This window comes from Peromyscus maniculatus, chromosome 1 (assembly GCF_049852395.1).
Source record: "Peromyscus maniculatus bairdii isolate BWxNUB_F1_BW_parent chromosome 1, HU_Pman_BW_mat_3.1, whole genome shotgun sequence".
NCBI lineage: Eukaryota > Metazoa > Chordata > Mammalia > Rodentia > Cricetidae > Peromyscus > Peromyscus maniculatus.
The window spans coordinates 152,973,453-152,996,514 of record NC_134852.1 but is presented as its reverse complement, the minus strand read 5'-3'; the positions used below and the strand labels follow the sequence as shown (position 1 = coordinate 152,996,514).

Below are 23,062 nucleotides of genomic sequence, written 5' to 3'. Positions count from 1 at the left end.
AAGCTGCCCCACCCCCCACACTTCAGCCAGCACACTGGGGCCCTTCTGCCGTGATGGAGTGCTTACCCCAGAAAGAAATCCACAGAGGGCTGGGCCCCAGAAGATAGACTGAAGGACTTGGCTGGGAAGGGGCTGAGCAAGACAAAAGGAATTTGGGGCTAAGGTGGGACAGTAAGTAAGGCTCTGGTCCTTCCCTGTCACTTAAGGTTCCCTGTCTTTCCCAAAGGTGACCTGGGATGTTTAAGAACAAGGCCACCCCCATCATCACCCTGTTACTGACAGGTAGGAAGGGTTTAGAGCATTTTCCCCACAGCACTACCTAAGAAAAAGCCCCTTCCCCCCGCTGAACCCCTGTTCACAAGCAGAAGGATGCCTCCAGAGAGGCCCCTAACCAATGATGGCAGCGGAATGGTATTAAGGGGGCCAGAAAAGGGGTAGCACAACATGGGAACCAAAACCCTTTTTCATCTGTTCCCTGGCTCAGGCTATATCCCCAAGATATACCCCCAGCAGCCATGGACGATCTCAGTCTACAAGAGAGCAACTTGGTTTCCATGTAGGAAGGGTAGGCCTGGCTCCCAGACCAGTTCCCAGATGGAAGCTTCCATTTTGATCAAGCAGTGACTATCATGTGGGTGGGGAAGGGGACATCTATCAGTGTTCAGAATCTGGGGCAGATGGTTCAGCAGAGCCATTGGTTCTTGACTCAAGCCTGTTATTCTTTTGAGACTATCTTGGACATCCATATTGCGAGTCCCTTTATACCTCCTTGTACGCAGGAGCTGGGACCAGCCTCTCTCTCTCCCCTCCTGTGCAGCCACAGGAATCTGCAAGGGGCTGCTAGAGGGAAGGGAAGCAAGGGTGCAATGGGCAGGGCAGGGTGGGGCAGGGCGGAGCCGGGCATCTGTGGGAGGCTGACCTGAGCAAGGGGACATTGGCGGACCGCTGGCATCATCACCTTCACGTTTTGACCCACTGGGTGAATATACACTAAATGAAGCACAAATTAGCACAGCCAAGGGAGAGTCAATTGTGTCCCTTCTTCTTAATCCCTTTGGCTTAGGGTTTCCCCAGCCTGGACAGACTGTCCGAGGGGAAGGCTGCCCAAGGGCACTCGGGCATCCGTCCGGGGACATTCAGGCAGTGACCAATCCCAGGCCGCCCCGCAGTGTGCCCTGAACTGTGGGCCTTTTCCCAGCCGGCCACTGTGGGGGAGCAGCCACTGTGGGTCCCCAGGTCTTAGAGAGATGATCAAGGATGGGGCAGGGATGGAGATCAGCGTGAAGCCATATCATGGCTAGAAGAACATGAAGGCCACGCAGAAGGACATCCCTCAGAACTAGACCTTCTCTCTCACCTTCCAGCACCAAAGCCGAAGACCACTACAGCCCAGCTCCGCCACCATCACATCTTGGCTGACCAGCTCGGGACAGGTCAGTATCAAGATGTTCAGGATGGATCTCTGGGAGCTGAAGACAGTAAGCCCTCAATGAATCTTGGGCTCTGGTCCCAGCACTGGAGGTCCAGGTAGGGGCCCAATGGGGGTCTCTGAGGACTTGAGGGCTCACCCAGGGGCCAATCAAGGCTGAGCATCCTGTGGAAGACAATTGCCTCCCTGAGATGATCACAAAGGAGGCAGTTACCAGTATCCAACTTTGTCGGCTGCAGGTACCGGTAACTTCTCCTGCAGAGGGGGTACCCTCCCCACCAGCCCCCATCATATCTGGGTCTGGAGGGTCTTGTCCTGGCCCTAGGGGCTCCTCCCACATCAGGATGTGGCCCCAGCCCCATCTAATTCCATTTCTTCCCTTCCTCCTGGCTTGCCTGGAGATACAGAACAGAGGGGCCGCTCCCAGCCCCCAGTCTCAGAAGTGTGCCCCTCTGAGCAGATAAGCCTGCCTGAACCCGGGACAAGTTAGCTGCCCCCACTGATCTGCTCTGAAGGCCAATTGGCCTTGGGATAAGCAGATCTCATCCGGAAAGAGCCTTGTTCCCCTCACCCTAATCCCCCCGGCCCCTTGAGCCCAGCGGGCTGGGAGCTTTGACCTAAGCAAATAATTAGTCCAGAGACTGGAAGGCTCTGATCTTTGTTCCCTGCCTTTATCCTTCCTACCCTTCCCCCTTTAGGTCTTGAGATAACCAACAAGCCTTTTTTCCTTCTTTCTTTCTTTTCTTTCTTTCTTTCTTTCTTTCTTTCTTTCTTTCTTTCTTTCTTTCTTTCTTTCTTTCTTTCTTTCTTTCTTCCTTCCTTCCTTCCTTCCTTTTCTTCTTCTTCTTCTTCTTCTTCTTCTTCTTCTTCTTCTTCTTCTTCTTCTTCTTCTTCTTCTTCTTCTTCTTCTTCTTCTTCTTCTTCTTCTTCTTTGCTTTCTTTAGACACTCTCCAGCTCAAGCTAGCAGAAATGGGTGGGCTGGCACCTCAGTCCACACCAGAACCAATGCACAGAGAGCAGAGAGAGCTATGGTATAGGGGACCAGCCAGTGGGGACAAGATGGGGCCTCATCACCTGAGGGAATTGCAGGACTAACTTGTGTGCAAGGAACCTCTCAGAGCATGGCAGGGAAGAGGGACCAGCCTAGGTTCCTAGATCCTCTTCATGCCTCATCTTGATCAGGTTCCTTGAGATGAGGCCTCCCTCATCTAAACATGATTCTTCCAGGTCTCAACCAGCCATGGGCAGACTCAATCCCACTACCTTGAGACCCCTTTTCCCTCTTATCTCCCCAAGCCTTTTAGGTGGGACTTCCAGGAGAGGAAAGTGGGTCCCAGGAGCCCCCAGCTCAGGTCGGTCTATCCTACCTTGCCCCATACCAGTACACAATTACCTTCTACCACCCCGCAAGACACAGGTAACTCTTTGCTTCTTGAACTTGCTAGCCTTGTGTCTTGGTGTCTGGTACAGGGCACTCTGGCTACTGGCTGCTCAGCATTCCAGGTTCCACGCTGGCTGAGGGTCCCCACTACCTCTATCCTTGAAGACACATGGTCATTAAAAAAGAAAAAGAAAGGTGCCCATCTTGGTGGTGGCTCTGACAGGGACAGAACACTTTCTCCTCTGGACAAGTTTGGGAATTCTCTCCATCTTGGGGATCTTTTCTTCTGTCTTTCCTTCTATAAGAATGTCACCCTCCCCTAAAGCTACCTCTTGGGTCCAGGGATGGCACCGCATTCTGCAGCCTATTTCTCTCTTTTAGTCTGTTACTACTTTTACTCTTCCCAGAATCCTTCTCTTAGGTGTTCACTTGGCTCCTGTAAAGGCCGTCCATCTTCCCCAAGTACTCTCACCTGATGGGCCAGCCCAGGCCCCATCAATCCAACAGCCCCTCTTTCCTTTCTCCCTGGGGTTTTCTATTTCCTCTTGGTCCCTCCTCACATGATAGCAGGAGGGGCAGAAGGAAGATGTTGGCCCAGGAGACTCTGGGCCAGAATATAACGGCTTGGAGACTTCCTTGAGGGGATGGACTCAGGGGAAGGAGAACAGTGTTTGCCATGTGAAAAGCTTAGGAAAAGGCTTCATCCAGCACCATAGGAGCTCAAGAAAGATGGGGAGAGTCTTGCCTTGGAGCTGGCCAGGGTAGTATGTGGGTTCCCTAGTCCTGGGCTCACTGTGAACAGAGGGAGGACCATGCACCACCCTTACAATAATCACTAAGAATGGACCGGCATTGCTTCACCTTGAAAGCCACCGTGTTGCAATGTCAGACAACTATCACCACTGCCTTTGTTATGGCATGGTCACAGAGTCCCACTTTACCCCAAAGACCCACAATAGCACTGAACTTTGGACTTGTAGCTGGCCATGGACATTTTTTGATGCCTCAAGGGAGATGGATTCGAGGTCTAGAATCAACCCAACCACTACACCAGGACTATCAAGGTCTTACTTGAACAAGAGACTCCCATCCCAAGAGGTGCTGCAGCCAGGCTCCAGATCCCACATCTGGGGCTGGAGCATGTCTAGGGGTGCCCTTCTTCCTGGTCTTGCCTGCCCCCGCTGGAAGAGAGAGGAAACAAGCTGCTCCTGGATAGAAGGTGCTCCAGCCATCTTGCCCTTCACGGGCCTTCAGGAGGGTTGTGTGGGTAAGAAGGTCAGGGAAAGGCAGAGGAGAAGGTGGAGGCATTTCAATGCGCGGAGAGAAGGCCGGATGCTGCAAAGGTACGGAGGAAAAAGGACAAATATGGCTGCGTCTGGCACACAGTGGCCTGGGTAGTTGCTGGCCTTGGCCAACTCTGCCTCTGAAAAAGTGCCGTGCCTCACTGGCCAACCTCTGACTGCTACATGTGAGATTTGTGGACAGTGCTGACCAGCTAAGCCCTATGGGCCAAGCCAGGCTCCAAGGGACAGGAAGGAGCTCACTGCTCAGTGCCTGGCCTCGGGCACTGCCGAGCCGTCTCCCATTTCCAGGGCACCTGGGGACGGGCAAGGCCTGGATGCTCAGCCCAGCTACTGACTGTCACCGGAGGAGAAGGTTAAACCTCTCCTCTCCTCTCCAATGCCTCTACCCTGATCACTTAGCTACTTTCCCACTTTAGCTTCCAAGGCCTTGAAAAGCACATCTCTTAGGAGCTGACAGGACGAATCCTCCACATTACACTCCAGCCCCAGCAACACACTGTCCTTCAGTGCTCACTCATGGAAGAAAGCTGCGTTTCAGGGCCAACTAGCTCCTTCCAGGAGGACAAGGGTGGGACTAGGCAATCCCACCCACCCCAGTCTGGCAGGGAGGGGGGCTATGGGGTAGCTGAGGCACTGAGAACTGGCAGGTAACAGGCAAATGGAGAAGCCATGCCTGCGCTCTTAGCTGCCTTCTCTGGCCATAGGTGTCATCCTCTGGGACTCAGAAGTACGGATGGACGCTGGCTGGCTGGGAGTCATGGGTTAGGGGACAGCCAGGTTGGGCATGGATGTCTTTTTGAGACTCAGAGAAAGGGAATCACTGTGAGAGGAGAGGGGCCGGAGGTAATCATGGTTCTGCTAATTTACAGATGTCTTTTCCCCAAGGCTGCACCTCTCTCCTTGGGGGGAGAGGGGTGCTGTTGGTGGAGGGAGCTTGGACCCGATTTCAGTAATTCCCCTAGGAAATTATAATATGGAACAGAAAGGGACCCTCCAGCTGCTCATCAAAATGCTGAAAACAACAGATAAGTGAGCAAGGGACTGGGTGGCTTGAAGTGTTGTTCTCTTGGCTTGGTAGGCAAATCCCTGCAGTCCCGTGTAGGGTTTGCCCATGGGGCCCATGGGGGCTTTAAGGGACTGGGAAGGTGTCAAGGCACTTGCAGGAAGACTAGGGGCCTGTGGACTAGGACAAAGGCAGCTAGCTACTCGTCCAGTAGCAATGGGGAGGGAGGTAAGGACAGATGTGAGAGACTGGGCAGGGACAAGGTCCACTCAAGGGCCTAGAAAATCAGGACAAGTGCAGGAGCCTGAGGTCCAGGGGCAAAGTTGGCAGGACCCACACAGCCCGGACTTGAGGCGCCAAGACTGAGGTTTCTGACAATAGGGAGACCGGGAGGCAGCTCTGCTTAGAACTGGGGTGAGCTGGACCTGGTGCACAGCCCAAACAGTGCCCTGCCCCCACGCCTCAGCCTCCTGCCTGCCCTCCCACCCGCTTGGGCCTTCTGGATTCCATCAGGTACCACAGCAATCTGGCTGTGACAATAATGAGGCAGGCTGGGGTCAGCAGGGTGACCTTTCATGGCCCCAATGTTTGGAAATCCCCAAATCAAAATGACCCAACAGACAAGCTTGAGAGTAGATTTCCCAAGTGGCCCCTTCAATTACCAAGAGAGGAAAACAGCAGGCCCCAGCCATTACCAATCTTTGCAGACGGGATAACTCAGGCCCAGAGAAGTCCCAAGCAGGCATGCCCAGCTTTCAGCAAAGGGGGAACCAGGCTGCCTAGAAACTGCACACGCCAAGCAAGAGACCAGTGGAGGGGTGCATGATTGAGGGGTCCAGCGCCCACGATTCTGTAGACTGTGGCACCCACCTGTAGGCCAGAGCACATACGAGTGTGGGGCAGAATGGAGGCCATGAAGGGGTTAACTTATAATAGCTCAGGGCCGGGGACACCAAGGGCTGAGTGAGGCAGGATTGCAGGATAGCCACCCCCAGCCCAGAGTTTTGTGAGCCAACATTCTTCTTTTGTGTCCTTCCTCTCCAGGTGTTATTTGAAAAAAAAAAAAAACACTTCAAACTTCATACAAAAAAGCTTCACGCTGAAAATTTAATGTAGAAACCCTGTAATCGCTTTTCCAGAGATAAGACACGGCCAGGAGGGGAACCCGATCCCTGTAACACAGAAAGCAGTCAGGGAGGCAGGGCCTGAGGCGGTGAGGCACAGGCTGCGGGGTTGGGAGTGGGGGTGGGGGGTAGGCAACAGCAAGAAGGCCACTTTGGGGGCACATCCACAATAGGGACACTTGAGCCTTCTAGAAGGCTATTGGCCTTCTGTGTACACAGTCGCTCCTTCTTTGGGCAGGACCCTTCTGCCCCAGGGAGCTCAAGTTTCGAAATGACGCCATGGCCTCTTGACCAGCAGCCTCAGAGACTAATTTGGGGTCCTGAAAGGCTCAGGTTGGGAACAGCTAAGCTGCGAAGGGCAGCTAGGCCAGCAGGGTGTATGACCTCGCATGCCAATGCCCTGCTGCCTTCTGGTCAGCAGCGCCACCATTAGTAAAGACTTGTGGACGCCATGCTCCCACTGCCCCTACCCACCACATGGCCCTGGGTGCTCATAGTCCTCTGACCCACCAAGGCTTGGGGTTGTAGACGTAGGAGACCAAGAACGGCCTTATCCCTAGGCGTTGAGCCTCCAAAGACAAAGAACCTAAAACTCCTGGCTCTTGCGTCAGCCCCTATCTCCTGTGAGCAGACCCAACTCGTCTAGGTTGTTCCCCACCCAGAAGAAAAATATCAGAAAACAGGCTAGGAGCGCACAGAGCCTGAGACCTCCCTGCCGGGAAGGTATGGGGTGGGGGTGGGCTGCTCCGGCGGGGCCCTGGGTGTGTTTGCGCCAGACCTGCAGTTCTGCAGCTACATTCCATGGGTGGGGGCGGAGGAAGGCGCCATGTGGAACCAACTGGCCTGGCTTGGGGGCAGGAGGCCCCCCAAGCAGTGAGCCCAGCTGGGCATGCCTCTACTGCCCCCTTCAGGTGGCCCAAGGCTCAGGACCAGCTCCTCCCGAGACCCCGCTGAGTACTCTTGATGGAGACTCAGGCACCCCAACAAATGGGATCCTACGTCTAATAGAAGGAACCAGGACACAGAAACCTCTGGGGCAGTGGGGTGCTGTTCTTTGAACAGTCCCAGACCCTCCAGAATTCAGTGGGTAGGGGCTGGGGATACAGCTCCCCATAGGTAGAGTGATTGCCTAGAATATATGAAACCCTAGGTTTGATCTCCTGCACTGCATAAACTGGACATGGTGGCACATGCCTGGAATCTCAGAACCAGAGAGGTGGAAGCAAGAGAATGTGATGTTCAAGGCCATCTTCAGCTATATAACAAGTTCAAAGTCTGTCTCAAAAATGAAACAACAAAAACCAAAGAACTTGGGGTGGGGAAAATACCATATAGCTCTCTATATGACCCCAAGATCTTGGGAGCCCTGATCTCTACCTTGGGGGTAGGGTCACACTCACCCAAGCCCCACACAGACTCCCCCATAGCCCCACATGACATACTAACTTGGGTGGGTTGGGCAGGAAAAGGCAGGGCACACATGGCCAAGCAGGATTTCCACAAACCCAGTACCCATTTCTCCCAAACTTGACTATGTCTCTCTTGTCATCCACCCCACCGAGAAGACATCATCGGCCTGAGGCTACTGTTTGCCTGTCCCCCTCAGGGTTGCCAGGACAACGATACAGAGACCCAAGAAGGAGTCATAGCTCAGAGGTGACCGAATGGTGCTGGAAGCCCAGTGCCAACGTCAGGTGCCCTGTACCCTCTTAGGACTCTCATACCCTGGCCCCAGCCCTCCCAGACCCACCAAGAATATTTCATGAGCTCCATAGGCAAGCACGTGGTGGCTCAGTATGCCAGACTAAGTCCGCCAGACTGGCGCCAGCTCTTAAGCCCCATGTCCCCACCTGGTCACCCTGTCCTTCTTTGGAACCTCTGGCCACTTAACTCTCAGGTCCAGTTTCCCAAATGGGAGCACCCTGACCTTTTCCTCTATGTCCCCACAACTCCACAAAGAAGGGTGTTTGTATCTGGTACCCCTATCTACAACGCTTCTCTATATCCTGGGGTCTTCCCGCTCTTTAGTCCCCATGGTCATTCATTGCAGTCAGTGGGTAGGGACCCTAGGGTGGGAAGAAGAGCTTGTGAGGAAGCAGGAACATGTAAGGAACATTGCCCTGTTTCATATCCAGGTCATGAGTGAGACAGCATACCTGGAGAACTAGGTGACCCTCTCAGTCCCTTTCTGGGGGCCCTGCAGGTTTTATAGCATGGGGGTCCCAAGAAATAGCCCCTGAAATCTCCCAGTGTCTGGCAATGAGAAGCATCGTTCTGACTGGGGCCATGTTGATGGACAGGAACAACTGTGAGCACTCCAAGGGACACTTGTATTTCAGCAGAGGGCGGCTGGGGCGGGCTTCCCACCATCTCGAGGGCCATCCGATATTTTCGGATAAAGGACATTCCTGGCATCCTTCATCACCCTCCTTGGGCAGCTGTTGGCTCCTTTTATCCCAGCACAAGTGGCCATGTCCTCCTCAAACCCCAAAGGAGGCTCGGAACACATACTTTTCCCGTTATGTACCGGTCGAGGGGCCAAGGAGGATTTAGCTCGGGTGAGGCCCAGCAGGCAGGGGATGTTCTGGGAGGTGAAGACAGGCCCAAATGGGGAGAACAGCTGCTCCTAACCCCAGAGGGCCTGCTGAACCTCGAGCCTGGGATTTATTTTTAGGAGGCCCCCCTTCCAGAATGTAGGCTGCCTCAAACCCAAGGACACAGAGACAAACTCAGAATGTTCACACACCAGGGTACCCCAGTATCTGAACAGCCCCTCAAATCCAAGAGTGCCCAGTGGGTTGTCTGACTCTAGTCTCTGGGACAAGTGGGCCAGTCCTTTGGGTATAGTTTCCAGTGGTACATTCATTCACAACCACACCTTAGCATGAGCCCCAATGTCCCCTGAACTCCCAGACCCAGGCCAGTTGCTTCTTCCCCTGAGATGTGCATAAGTCATTCATTTAAGTCCGCTCAGCTGAGTATGTAGTATGGGAAAGTCAGAGTTTTGCAGTCAGGGTACCTATGTCCCAACGATAGGACCTCTGGAGGCTAAGGAAGGGGACACCTTCTAGGAGAGAGTCAAGTGACAGAAGTATGGACAACATCAGGGTGAAGCCCCAAAGCCACACAAGAGACCCAGCAGAACCCTAAGACCTCCATAGGGTCCCTGCCAGCTTCAGAACAATGATGTTGCTTCAACATGGGACCCTTCTAGTTACCTCCAGCTCAGTGAGTTTGCTTTTGGGGCCAGGCATAGTGTTGTGGAATGCCTTAGGACCTGGGACCCTCCTTCAGGAAGCAGGATGTCCCAGGGGTCTGAATAGGCCTTAAGGATTGGACTTTACAGATCTTCCAAAGTCCACCATCCTAAGAATAGAATCACTCCAACTGGCATGTCAGTTGGTCTTGGTGACTGGGCAGGCTGGCCACGCCACCTCGTGGTCGGGGTCTGGGCCGGCACAAAGGGAGGCTCCCTTTCCATGCCAGCAGGACCAGTGCCAGCTCTGAGGAGCAGTTTGTCCATGAGATGCCCATGCCTGGCCACATTCTGCCACACCGTGGCCATTGGGAGGAAGGGACAGGGACCAGGCTTGGCAGGGAGGCATTGAGGCTTTGCCTAACTCCTGGATCCACTGGGACAGAGGACAGGGGCTAGGCATTAAGAGAATGGGAATCCTGGGAATGGATCACCCTATTATTTTTTCTTCTGCCAGCCAGGACCCCATTGTGGGCGCCATGGGCCCTGGCCCCCGACTGGGAGTGGCTGCGGCCTTGCTTGCTTGACCTTGATCAGAATTCCTCCCTATTCAGATTCCCTGCCGGTATCCACCCTTCTGAATGCTTAAGGGAAGTTCCTTGTTGTGTATCCTGTATTTTGGGCGTTAACTACTTAGATGCTAGATGGTCGAACATTGAGTCTGGAATGTAGACCACTGACAGCGAACTTCTGCCCTCCGGGGGTTCCTCCATTTGTGCTGTAAGCCTGTACGTATTTAAGGTTTCTCCCCTCTTTCAATAAATGGCATTCGACATCCAAACGTACGAATGACTCGCTGTCTCTTGTCTCTATTTTTTAATCCGCAGCCCTTCGCTCGGACGTGGTGAACGGTTAGCGGTGACGCAGGCGTTACCGCTACAAATGGAGGTTCCTACCGAGATCTGAGAAAGAAAGGACCAGCTGACGGACACTCTTGGAAGGCCGGCCGGCATTTTAAGGTAAGAGTGGATTGGAATGGGTGCTGCTAGCTCACAGTCACTCCTCGAGGAACAATTAATTGGACTGTTGAGGCGGCAAGGCACCAAAGTTAAGTAAGGGCAAGACAGCTAAAGATTTTAAATGAAAAAGGAAATCTTCCCCATAGAGAAGAGGGAAGGAAAGGAAATTTCCCGTTAAAAATGGGGGAAAAATTTTAATCAAGAAAAAAGGATTTTCCCGGTAAAAAGGGGAAAAATTTTTGAAACTAGGCCTAAAGATTTGGGCCCTGTAGAGGAAAGATGAAGGAAAGAGAAAAGCCTCTTCCTGTGGTAATGGAGGAAGAAAAGACTTTTTCCAGTTGTAGAGTTTTCAGGATAGCTGAAACTCTGAGCTCTCTCTGCCAGTGCAGAGCAGCAGCATCTAAATTACAAAGAATCGGCAGGTAGGCCTCATTGCTGCTGGCTGAACAGCAGGCGAGCCCAGAGCTTAAAGTTTTACTGTCTGTGTGCTTAATTTTGTTTCAAATGTTTTTTATTTTTCCCTCAGAGTGGGAATAATTCAATATTTAGGATCCCTTCGTGGGAAATGTTTTTCTGTTTTTCCCTTATGGTGGGAATAACTCGTTATTAGGTATTCCCTTCATGGGAGTAGGAAGTTTAAACGTGAGTTTATGTGTGCGGGGCGCGCCCAGCGACTGTGGCCAACAAAGACAAAGGCGGGGCGGACAGATACACGCTGGTGGGAGACAGAGCCGTGATAGAGTGCGAGTGCGGCCCAGGTAGGCGCTGGCAATAGAGCCCGAGCAGTGGGCAGAACAAAGCTAAGCTACAGCCTCAGCTCTCGCCAAGCGAGCTGAGGCCTGGAAAGGGACTAACACTAAAAGTTTAACCGGGCCTAACTTCTGGTGAAAAATGGTTTTGGTCAGGACATTAAATGCTAAGTCAATGCTGTGTGAATAAAGGATGTTCTGTTCTTTTGATTGTCTTGATAAATGTTTGGATTTTCATGGTAGATAAACTAAAGGAACAGGATTCATAATTTTGAACTATATATTAGGTATGCTCTTGTCTGTTATATATTAGATGTGCTCTTGTCTGTTGATCATTACTGAAAATTTGGCTCTACAATTTAAGTTGCTTTCTAGAAATTCTTGGTTTAATTCTATAAAAATATAACACCTAAAATGAATTGGGTTATTAGCCTATTAAATAATGTTGCTAAGATAAACCCATAAATAATAATCTCTTCCTGATAAAAAGGTTACAAAATTAATTTTCCAATAAATCACTTGGAAGAGTGATGACCCTGTATGGGTGGAGCAGTGTCCCCTTGCTAAGGAAAAATTGGAGGCTGCGTATGCATTGGTTAAAAAACAGTTAGATGTTGGACATATCATTCCTTCCACTTCACCTTGGAACTCACCTATATTTGTTATTAAAAAAAAAATCAGGAAAATGGAGGCTGTTACAGGATCTTAGAGCTGTAAATAAAACCATGCTTCTCATGGGAACAACACAGCCTGGCTTGCCTGCCCCTATGGCAATTCCTAAGCATTGGCATTTAATTGTGGTTGACTTGAGGGATTGTTTCTTCACCATTCCTTTGCATCCCGAGGACAGTCCTCGCTTTGCTTTCAGTGTTCCTTCAGAAAATCTTAAGGAACCTTATCAGAGATATCAGTGGGTGGTATTGCCTCAAGGAATGGCCAATAGCCCTACTATATGTCAAATTTATGTGTCTTTGGCCCTAGCTCCAGTTTGAAAAGCTTTTCCAGGTGTTTATATAATTCACTATATGGATGATATATTAATGGCTGCTAAAGATAAAAAACTTGTTTTTGATGCCTTTTCTTATTTACAAGAGGTTCTTAGTTTGGCTAATTTACAAATAGCCCCAGAAAAGGTACAGGTATCTTTTCCCTATCATTATTTAGGTCATGAATTGTTACGCACGGGCATACGCCCACAAAAGATTACACTGCGTATGGATCAGCTACGCACACTTAATGATTTCCAAACCTTTCTGGGAGATATTCAATGGCTTCGTCCCACTTTAAAAATTCCAACAGGTCAGCTTCGCCCCTTGTATGATGTCTTAAATTCATCTCCCCGTAAATTAACAGCTGAAGGACGTGTAGCCCTACAACGTGTGCAAGAGGCCCTGGAACAGGCTCACGTACAGTATATAGATCTTAATTCTCCCTTATTGTATTTGTGTAAAGAATCATTGTCTTCATGCTTTCGCTTACATGGGAGTGCCAAAATGCATAAAAACTGATAATGGTCCCGCCTACAGTAGTATGGGATTTTCAAAATTCTGCCAAGATTTTTCTATTGTTAATAAGACTGGTATTCCTTATAATCCTCAAGGGCAGGCTATAGTAGAACACTGCCATCGTACCTTAAAAACTTATATTGCTAAAGTAAAAAAGGGGGAGTTAGGGGCTCATCTTTCCTCTCCACATTCTATTCTTTCCCTTGTTTTATATATTTTAAATTTTTTATCGGTGGATTCTGCTGGAGTATCTGCTGCAGATAAGCACTGGAGGGCTCCTGTTGCAAATCATCCTCTGGTGCAATGGAAAGATCTTTCTACTGGCACTTGGAGGGGACCCGATCCGATGTTGGTGTGGGCCCGGGGATCTGTTTGTGTCTTTCCACAGGACAATGAAGTTCCTCTCTGGGTTCCTGAACGCTGTGTGCGCCCTGTGGCTGCTGCTGAATCCCAACATGGCAGAGACCTATTGGGCCTTCGTAAAAAACTCTCCCCTTCTGATGCCGATGGGGATTGAGAGCCCAATACGGCCAGCCTTGACAAACATTATTCTAAGCCTAGGAACTGTAGCCATATGGTTGGATTCCTCAGAAGGTAATGTATGGTAACTTTTTTCAAAAAACATTGAGAATGTACCACACCTTGGAGATTAAGGATAACTCTAAAGGTCAATGAACTTCAGTTGTAAACAGCATACCAGCTAAGCCTTTTTCTCATCTTGCAACCCCCCTCAAGCTGGTGTAGTACCTACTTTTCAGGAATGGCTCTGTGCAACATTTATTTGCCTCCTGAAATTCATCTAGCCTTTTTTGAAGATACCTCAAAATTTGTGAGCCTGAATGTGGCCATTATTGAGGCCATTAGTTCTACTCCTTGTTTGCTGTTTTTGTTTTCTGTTTTCTTTGTTTCTTAGTTGTTCTCTTGCAGACCTGCCAGCCTAAGTAGTGCTGGGATCAAGAAAAATGGGCCTTGGTGGTTCGTGTTCCTGGAGCCGTGTCCATGCCAGTGGACCGTGGCAGCTAGACACAGATGATGCTCACACGCTCCAGAAGAGACTCTGACATCGCTGTTGCCGTTGTTGCTGTTTTAGCAGTGGTGGTCGCTGCTGCTATTGTTTCTGGGATTGCTATTTCATAATTGGTTACTACAGCTAGCACAATGGAGACCCTGGCAGCAAAAGTAGCTACCACAGTTAGTTAATCTTTCTTATTGGGCATGACAAATTTAATTCCACTTTTATACATTATAATTGGCTTTGTAAGTTGTAAAAAATTATTAAAACTCAAGTTCCATTTGCTTATGGGATACCACCTTACAAGGACTCCTATTTACAGCAAGGCTCGTTTTAGAAGGGAGTGGTTCAATTGCCTTTAGCCTCCTGGCTATGGGTGGGTTCGGACTTCTGTTGGTCTTTTCTGTGTCACACAGATTGCAAGCCCAGTGCCACTTTGAGATCTTTGGCGGCAGTCACTCTACAGCTCACATGGTTGAGTCTGTATGATAATGAGTATTCAGAGACGGGTAATGCTTGGGCCGCTGCCACCAACCTAAGACAGAGCACTTGTGTGGCCTGGGCAAGTGTCTCTATGACGGGTAAGGTGGTCTGCTGGTCCCACGCAACCTAAGTCAGAAGCTCATTTAATAAAAAGGGGGGAACTGTGGGCGCCATGGGCCCTGGCCCCCGACTGGGAGTGGCTGCGGCCTTGCTTGCTTGACCTTGATCAGAATTCCTCCCTATTCAGATTCCCTGCCGGTATCCACCCTTCTGAATGCTTAAGGGAAGTTCCTTGTTGTGTATCCTGTATTTTGGGCGTTAACTACTTAGATGCTAGATGGTCGAACATTGAGTCTGGAATGTAGACCACTGACAGCGAACTTCTGCCCTCCGGGGGTTCCTCCATTTGTGCTGTAAGCCTGTACGTATTTAAGGTTTCTCCCCTCTTTCAATAAATGGCATTCGACATCCAAACGTACGAATGACTCGCTGTCTCTTGTCTCTATTTTTTAATCCGCAGCCCTTCGCTCGGACGTGGTGAACGGTTAGCGGTGACGCAGGCGTTACCGCTACACCCCATGTGACTGGCATTACAACACCACATGTTTTGTTTTATTTTGGTTCAATAATACTGGGGATTGAACCTAGGGTCTGTTATATGCCAGGCAAGTGATCTACTAACTGAGCTATATGCCCGGCTTATAACATGCTCTTTTGTAATTATTGTTGTTTATTGTTTTGTATTAAGACAGGGCTTCATGTCTTCTAAGCTGGCTTTGAAATCACTATGAAGGTGAGGCTGGCCTCGAACTCTTGATCCTTGTGTCCATCTCCCAGGTGCTGGGATTATTGGCCTACTTCACCATGTCTGGCCTTCATGACACATTTTATACAAAGAAGAACCTCACAGTCATAAGGCCAGCAGCTTAGAGTGGAAACTGGACTCTTGTCTTAGGCCATGTTTCCCTTCTAGAAGCCTCCCTGTCTACTCTTGACCCCCAACAGCCCAAATGTTCCCTGAAGCAATGAGTGCTCCATGACTAGATTTTGGCTGTTGTCTGTTTTATTTTTTTTAGTTTTCTGAGGTGGCAGTCCCACTATGTAGCCCAGGCTGGCCTTGAACTTTCTAAGTGTGGGGCTCATAGTTGTGTGAAATGCTCAGTTTGTGACTGCTGTCTACTAGACACTAGAAGCAAGGTCAGGGGTGGGGAAATAAGGGGGTGTCATTCCCACCCTTGTGGGCACCTAAGGTGTTCCATAAACTTTCATAAGAGCCTTTAGGCCAGATCCCCTATGTACCCTCAGAAACTGAGAGATGACAAGCTGAGGGGCGGCAAGATGGGAGCCCAGAGGGCCACCCTGAAATGCTCAAAGCTTCAGGAGGTAATCTGTGCCCCAGTGAATGGTCCAGTGGGGAGCGGGGGAGGGGCTGGACTTTCTCATCCAGCAAAGGCAAAGCCCAGAAACAGCAGACCCTGTCTGTGCCTGCCGCCTGGCCGGCTTTCCTAATGAGCTGTTTCCAGGCCCTTTGATCTGGGGCTTTAACGACACCCCCTACCCAGGAGCCTCTCATCCTGCCTGCAGCCTGCACAAGGCTTATTATCCAGACCCGATGACCTGACCGGCCTGGGACCAGCCTGGCTGCCACCTGGGGTGGACACTAAGGGCTCTTGTTCCCTTGTGGGGGAGGATGTTCCTTTTGGGTCCAGGGAATGGGCTGTGAGGATAGATTGTCCCCAGAGTCACCTGGGCATCTCTATGCCTGAGGTTGGATTCTCTGACCAATGTCCTCTTTACTTCTCATCGTTTAGGGCCTGCTGGGAACTTTCACAGACACATACAATGTAGCCCAGGTCTGAGGGCTCTTCACTCACTTGAACAGTACACTCCATTGGAGCTTGGGGGCTAGAGGTCCGATCCCCAGTATCCTGCAGGCCAGCCCCTTGTTCTCTCCTGGAGCTTATTCAGAGTAACTGCTGGGTCAGCAGCCTCTTGTCCACTTCCCAAGACTGTCCGTCCGTCGGGCAGAAGCTTCCCCCTTCATCATGCATCTTCCTAGGCAGACTGTCACTCTGGTTGGCTCCTTTGGTCTTTGTGGCCATCTTGATCTCCTCTGGCCATGGCTGTGCCTCAAGAAGCAGTGAGCCACCCCAGGCTGGGCAAAGTAAGCCTTTGGAACTCATGGGGACTGAGTAGGACCAGCTGTCCCTGATGGGGGTGGTAAACATGGAGTGAGACCTGAGCTGAAGGGTCTCACTGTTTGAGGTGACCCTCCCCCCAGGGCATCCCTCAGCCACTTGTGAACACACTTAAACACACACTGGCGGGAAACGAGGCCTCTGTGCACTGGTCTCGGCCCTCCCCCTTTCTGGCAGCAGGCTTGGAGTTTTATGAGTGCCACAAATCAGGTGTCACACAGTTTGGGGCTGACATGGTTTTTATAAGAATTATTTAAGGCCCCAGCCGCCACTGAGGTCCCAGGGAGGACTGGGGTAGGGAACGTCCAGCTGTTTGGCCCATGGAATTCCAAACACTTCATAAAGTAAAGGTAGAAAGTGAAACGGGGGGGGGTCCCCAAAACTGCAAGGGCCAAGCTCATGTTCTCAGTCCTAAGGGCCAGCCCGCAAGGCCCTGGTTCTGAGCTCTAGCAGGAAAGTGAGAGCCATGGAGTTTGAGAATTTGTCCCACTAGCCCCCAGCAACACCCCGAAGTATCCCACCCCCAGGACATTCTTTGAGTTCTGGGGACAGAAGTCAGACCCCCTCCTAGTGATCTTTCAAATTTCCATTATCTAGGTTCAATGGGCAAACTTCTGCAGGTCTGGTCTGTGCCGGGGACCCAAGGGTGCACCCCAGTTTTTGCAGGCTTGATCTAATAATTCAGCAGTTCTTAACCCGTGGGTCGCAACCATCAGAAAACCCAAATTTCCGATGATCTTAGGAACTGAGACCCTGTTCAGTAGCAAAATTACCGTTCTGAAGTAACAATGAAGAACTTTCACTGTTGGGGCCATCACAACATGAGGAACTTTATTAAAGAGTCACAGCATTAGGGAGGTGGAGAACCACTGCACCAAGTGTTATACAATGTTTGACTGATGAACTGAACTAGTTAAGAGCAGCCCTGAAAGGCTAGTTAAAGATCCAGCGGTTAGTAGAGGGATGGGAGGGTGGGTAGCCCTAGGTATCCAAGCACATATATATACCCTGGGAGAACTGCTGGCCTTGCACAAGGAAGCATGAGCAGAGAGAAATAGACACAAAGACTCCCCCATCACACAGCAGTTTCTGTTCTAGTGTCCAAACTGCACCCCGCCGCCCCACTCCCCACACACAGAGCAACTTGTCCCAGTGATGCTGGGCACACGGCACTGCTCCTCACAGTTGGTGCCCCACAAAGGCTAAGGAGCAGACCCCATGGCAGGGAAGGAAAGGGTGGGCTCAAAGATGCCAGGGGACCAGGGCCGGGGGCTCGCCCATGAGAAGGACGACTCTCCGCTGCCTTAAATCTAGCCGGAGAAAGGAGGGAACAATTCTGCCTATCACAGGCCCTGAACCAGGCCTGGCCTCAGGAGAGCTGGTGAGTTCCTGGTACCTCTGTGGCCCTGTGTGATGCAGGGAGCCAGCTGGGAAGTGGCGGCCCGGAGTGGATGTTAGAGTTAGATTCGGCAGGCTCACCACCTTCCCAGCCGAGCTTCACAGAGGCAGCCTCTGCCCCAGAACCCCCGTCTTTACAGAACACGCCGCGGTGGTAAACACACACAGCTCCAGTACAGGCAGACAGAGGTGCCATCTCGCCTCACACCATGACTTGTATGTAGGGGCTGTGAACCCTTCAGCGTCTCAGTCCTCTCCGAAAGGGAAGGCGCTGAGGTGGCTTGGTTCTAAGGCACGTCGGAAGACATGGCAGGGTGAGGAGGGGACGGTTTAGTTCAGGGGGAACCTCCAGGGCCCCAACCCTACAGAGGCTGACCACCTGATGAAGTAGGAGGTGGCAGAGAGAGGGTGAGCGTACAGGGCAGGGACTGGTCTGGCGTGGGGAGGAGTGCAGGGACCAGGGCCGGAACAGCAGAACTCCAGCACCCTCAGAGGCTGGAGCCAATCAAAGCCAGATGTGGCAGCAACAGAAAAACCTTATTTACAAAGAAATAATGAAGCCATTTGGGGGATTGGTGCTGGGGGGTGAGCTCAGACAGGGGGGGACCAATGCAGACACGAAGCAGGTTCCTCACGGGCAGGACTGGAGGTGGTGGTGCTGCTCCAAGGCCTGGGTGAAATGGGGGGGTCTGTCGGTCCCTTAGTGGCCTCACTGCTGCAAGGCTGAGCTGGTGGGAGCAAGCGAGGTCCCTGGGGGAGGCCTTCTCCCTTCCTCTCTGGAAACTCTATGCCTGAGGGTGGAGCAGGGGCAGAAAGTGCTAGAGGGGAAACTGTAACAACCCCCCACACACACACCACAAAAGAAAGGCAGCACAGGCCTTGCCCAGAGTCCCGAAAACTGGGTAGAGGCACAGTACAGGTAATTCTTTGTCTGTATGTGTGTGTGTGTGTGGAGAGAGATGGCAAGCCTTTTTTTTTTTTTTTCTTTCGGGAGGCTCTTTCATTGGGACTTGGGGCTCTCCGATTAATTTAGCCAGTCCCCAGGTATCCTGCTTCCTCAGCACTAGGAATACAAGCATGTTCTACGGTGCCTAACTTTTCACAGGGTTCCAAGGGAGCTAACGCAGACCCTCATGTTCCACAGCAAGTACTTTATACCCACTGAGCCACCGTCAGAGGAGCAAGGGAACAGACCTGTGTGTCCATCAGCTGCTGCCTCTTCAACCTTGCACAGAAATCCTGCTATCTCCTGAGGCTTGAGCTCAGAGTGATGCCTGAGGAGGCCCACAACGGGAGCAGCCTCTGGGACGGTGAGCACAAGCCTGGAAACAAGGGTGGGGGTCAGGGAAGGGACCATGTTCACAGGACAGCCAGCATGTCCACTGGGACCAAGGAATAAAAACACGTGTCCACACACAAATTTGAATAGCAGCATCAGTCACAAGGGTCAGATGGTTGAAAAAAAACTTATGAGCCCACTAAGTCACAAACAAAATGGTAGTCCACCCATACCACAAAGTATCACCCAGTCCCGAAAAAGGAAGGAAATCCTGTCCTCTGCCACAGACTAGATGGGCCTTGAATGTACTGTTTGAAGATAGGAACCAGCCACAGGAAAGACAGATCCTCTGTATTACCATTCACGTGATGTTCCTAGAATGACCACATCCACACGGACAGGAGAAGGTAAGATGCAGAGCCAGTGGCTGAGGAGGGTAATGGAGGGGCACAGCTAAGGGGTGAGAGTTTGTGGAAACGTGCGTAACTCTGGCAACACACTCAAAGCCACTGAATCACATACTGACGTTCAGTCTGTGCAATGCGAAGCACAACTCTGGAAAGCTGTTTAAAGCCAGAAACAATGGGACTGGGGAGACAACGTTCAGCAGGTAAAGCCACCTGCCACCAAACCCGATGAGCTCAGTGTGATCCCCTGGAAGCAGAGAATGGACTCCTGAAACTTGTCCTCTGATCTCCACACCCCTTCACACATAATAAATGAGTAAATAGAATTTTACTGTGTTTTCAAGAGTTTTAATTTTGTGTCTATGTGTGCATCTGTGTGGTGCCCACAAGAGAAGCCCTGTACAGCTCCGGGGCTCTGGATCCCCCCGGAGCTGGAGCTGTCTGCTGGGGTGAGCAGCCTGTTATGAGTGCTAGGAACCGAACCCAGGTCCTCTACAAGAGCAGTGTATGCTCCTAACTGCTGCGCCATTTCTCCAGTCCAATCGATGTAATTTAAAATAAAAGGCAAACATTGATGTCCCAAGGCCAGCTCTCTCCTGCCCAGGGTAACAAAATGAGGGGACAGCCCTCTCACCAGACCCGAGAGCCCCCTGCCCTCATCCTCTGTACTAACCTGCTGGCATGCCACCCACTTTCTGGGGTTCGTAGTTTCTCTGCAGTCCCTCTCTCCTGCCCTCACATTCAGCTGATGTTATCAGAATCGCCAGGGTGGGGTATATGCACCTTCTTTGAGGGTTAAGAGAAAGGGATACTGAGTCACAGGGAAGCCAGTTCCTGGAGTCCTTACCCAGGGACAGAGAAGGGACACTGAGTCACAGGGAAGCCAGTCCCTGGAGCCCTTACCCAGGGACAGAGATGAATTTGCTAAGGCACTGGCTGGTCTTCCCCTCCTGATCCTTCAGATGGGGAGAGGGACCTGGGGTCGAAGAGGAGACACCCAGCCTGTTCCTCTCGGAGAACAATGTGTGCCTGGGGTTGTAGGCAGCCTCAGACGGGGCCCTTGTCCTGACTTCCAGAGCAACCCATCCCAGGCCACAACCTGTGGACTTCTCCTCAGGCCACATCCATGGTGTGGTAAGCAAGGCTGGGCTTTTCTGCCAGTTCTGGTTAGCCAGACAAGAAGCACTCTGGGAAGATGAGCCTCACAGGCCCAGAGGGGCCAGCAGGGCACCCGGACACCAGAGGGGGATACAGAAGCTTTGGGACTCCTTGAGTGACTGGGGCAGGCCATCTCCTTAAGCTCGACCAGGCAGGCTTACTCTCTGTGGTTGTTCACGAGGTGTGCGTGTATGTGTGCATGTACACTTGCACACGGCCGGCTGTAGCAGCTCACCCCAGCCTTCTGTCACCCTGTCCTGAGCATCCCCTCTGGGGCTGAGTCTGTGAGGTTACAGGAGTTTAGAAGGGCCCCCCCGTGAGGCCCTGACCTTATGCAGCTCCTCAAGAATTAGTAGGCTGTGTGTACAAGGAGAGGTAGCAAAGGAGTCTGGCAACAAGGAGGAGGTGACCCTGTCTTCATGGCCCTGGTCACTTACTGACCTAGGCTGTCTTACCCTAGGGGACTTGGCTCTATCCTAGAGTGATGACTGCACCCCAGGGCACCCCAGCTGCCCTACCCAGGGAGCCTCCTGGGCAGGGGGGAAGCAGGCACCAGCAACTGGAGGCCCCTGCCTCCTCCCCTGGCTAGAAGAGTGGGTTGTAGCCTGGGCCTGTGGGGGGTGGTGTGTGTGTGTGTGTGTGTGTGTGTGTGTGTGTGTGTGTGTGAGAGAGAGAGAGAGAGAGAGAGAGAGAGAGAGAGAGAGAGAGAGAGAGAGAGAGAGAGAGAGAGAGACTGGGGCAAAGCTGGTGGGGTGGTGGGGGACTGAGGCAGCCAGCAGGACATGATGAAGAGTGACCTTGGCCCCCAGGGCTGTCTGTGCCCCTGTGGAGATTGTGAACAGTTCCTTGTGCATGCAGCGTGAAAGATGGGATTCCTCCTCCCCCAACAGTGAGGGTCCTCCGTGCCCGGGGCCCCATGAATTATTTCTCTAAGGAAAATACAGTTCTCCTGCCCACTTCCTGACCTTCGCCGTCCTCTAAATCAACACTTGAAGGGTGCTTTTGCTGGCCTCCAGGCTTCACCAGCGTGCTCTCCACCCCCATCCCCCCAGCTCTGCACTCCAGTGGGGGTGGGGCTGAGCACTGACTCCATCTCAGGGGCCCCCAAGCCCTGCTCAGAACCCACAGCCCACAGCCGAGCCACGTTGCAGAGCACAGATTCCAATCCCGGCAGACAGGCGCCCAGAGACAGGAGCAAGATGGCACATGAGCACATGAGTGTTGAGACAGGGCTGTCCCCAGCATTTGGTGATACCATGCAGACTGCTCCCCAAATCTTCAGGCAAACTTCCTCCTTAGAACTAAATTTCACACCAAGACGCACTCATAATCAGAATCACTGAGACAGTCATAATCACAACCACACACATTTAAAAGACACACACACAGAGACACAATCACACACCCAGAGACAGAGGCAGTCACATCCACACTGATACACAATGACAGTTTGACACAAAGACACACACACTGACACAGTCACAGACATATAGTCACACTCACACACATACCAACACACACAGTCAGTCTCACAAACACAACACATGAACACATAGTCATAGTCACACTCAAACACACACCGACACAAAGTCACAGTCACAGAATCGGACACACATGCTCTGAGACACAGTCACACTCTCAGATATAGAAACACACATAATCCTGTACACAGACAGAGATAATTCATTTCCAGACCCGTACAACTAGTCACTGAAGAGACAGATACGCTGATACCTAGACACAATCACACACAGAGTCACAAATACAAACTGCGGCTTAGTGGCACACTCCTTTAATCTCAGTACTCGGGAAGCAGGGGTACTGAGTTTGAGGCCAGCTTGGTCTACAAAGCAAGTTCCAGGACAGCCAGGGATACACAGAGAAACCCTGTCTTGAAAAACCAAAACCCAATCAACAAACAAACACACAAACTCAGGCATCAATGCTGAAAAACTTTCAATAGGCACATACTCTCAAGATTCCGGTCAGCACAGCTTAAGGTGCATGACTTTGCTCTTAAAAATCTTGAAAATTACAGCCTGTGTAGGTGTGATGGGTGTGTGGAGGCTGCTGTGCTACCCTACCCTATGTGTGGAAATCAGAGGACAATTTGGTGGCGCCTACTTTGTCTATCCACCTGGGTTCTGGGGATCAAACTCAGGCCTTCAGGCTTAAAGGGAAGTATCTTTATCTAGCAATCAATCCTGCTGGTCCTCTGCGCCTTGTAATCTCTGTCCCTGTCCTCCTACTGGCTCCACGCTGCTCTTTCATGTCTCATCACCCATAGCCTTTGGTCACGGTGGCCTGGCGGTCTCCTTGCAATGACACAGCCCTGGAGCCTGCAGATCTGCCTCTGATGTCCTTTATGCCCTTCCACATCCTTCCTGCTCACCATCCCTCTCTGGTCCTTCCTGCC

The 23,062-nt window shown here is 51.5% G+C and overlaps 1 long non-coding RNA gene across 1 annotated transcript; it reads left to right on the top strand.

Annotated features, from left to right (window-relative positions):
* Positions 1 to 1,168: 1,168 nt before the first annotated feature.
* On the top strand, positions 1,169 to 19,814 carry LOC143269634 (uncharacterized). The gene is made up of 3 exons (XR_013046203.1): positions 1,169 to 1,433; positions 18,908 to 19,112; positions 19,369 to 19,814. It is a non-coding gene; the product is annotated as an uncharacterized LOC143269634 (long non-coding RNA).
* Positions 19,815 to 23,062: the final 3,248 nt, after the last annotated feature.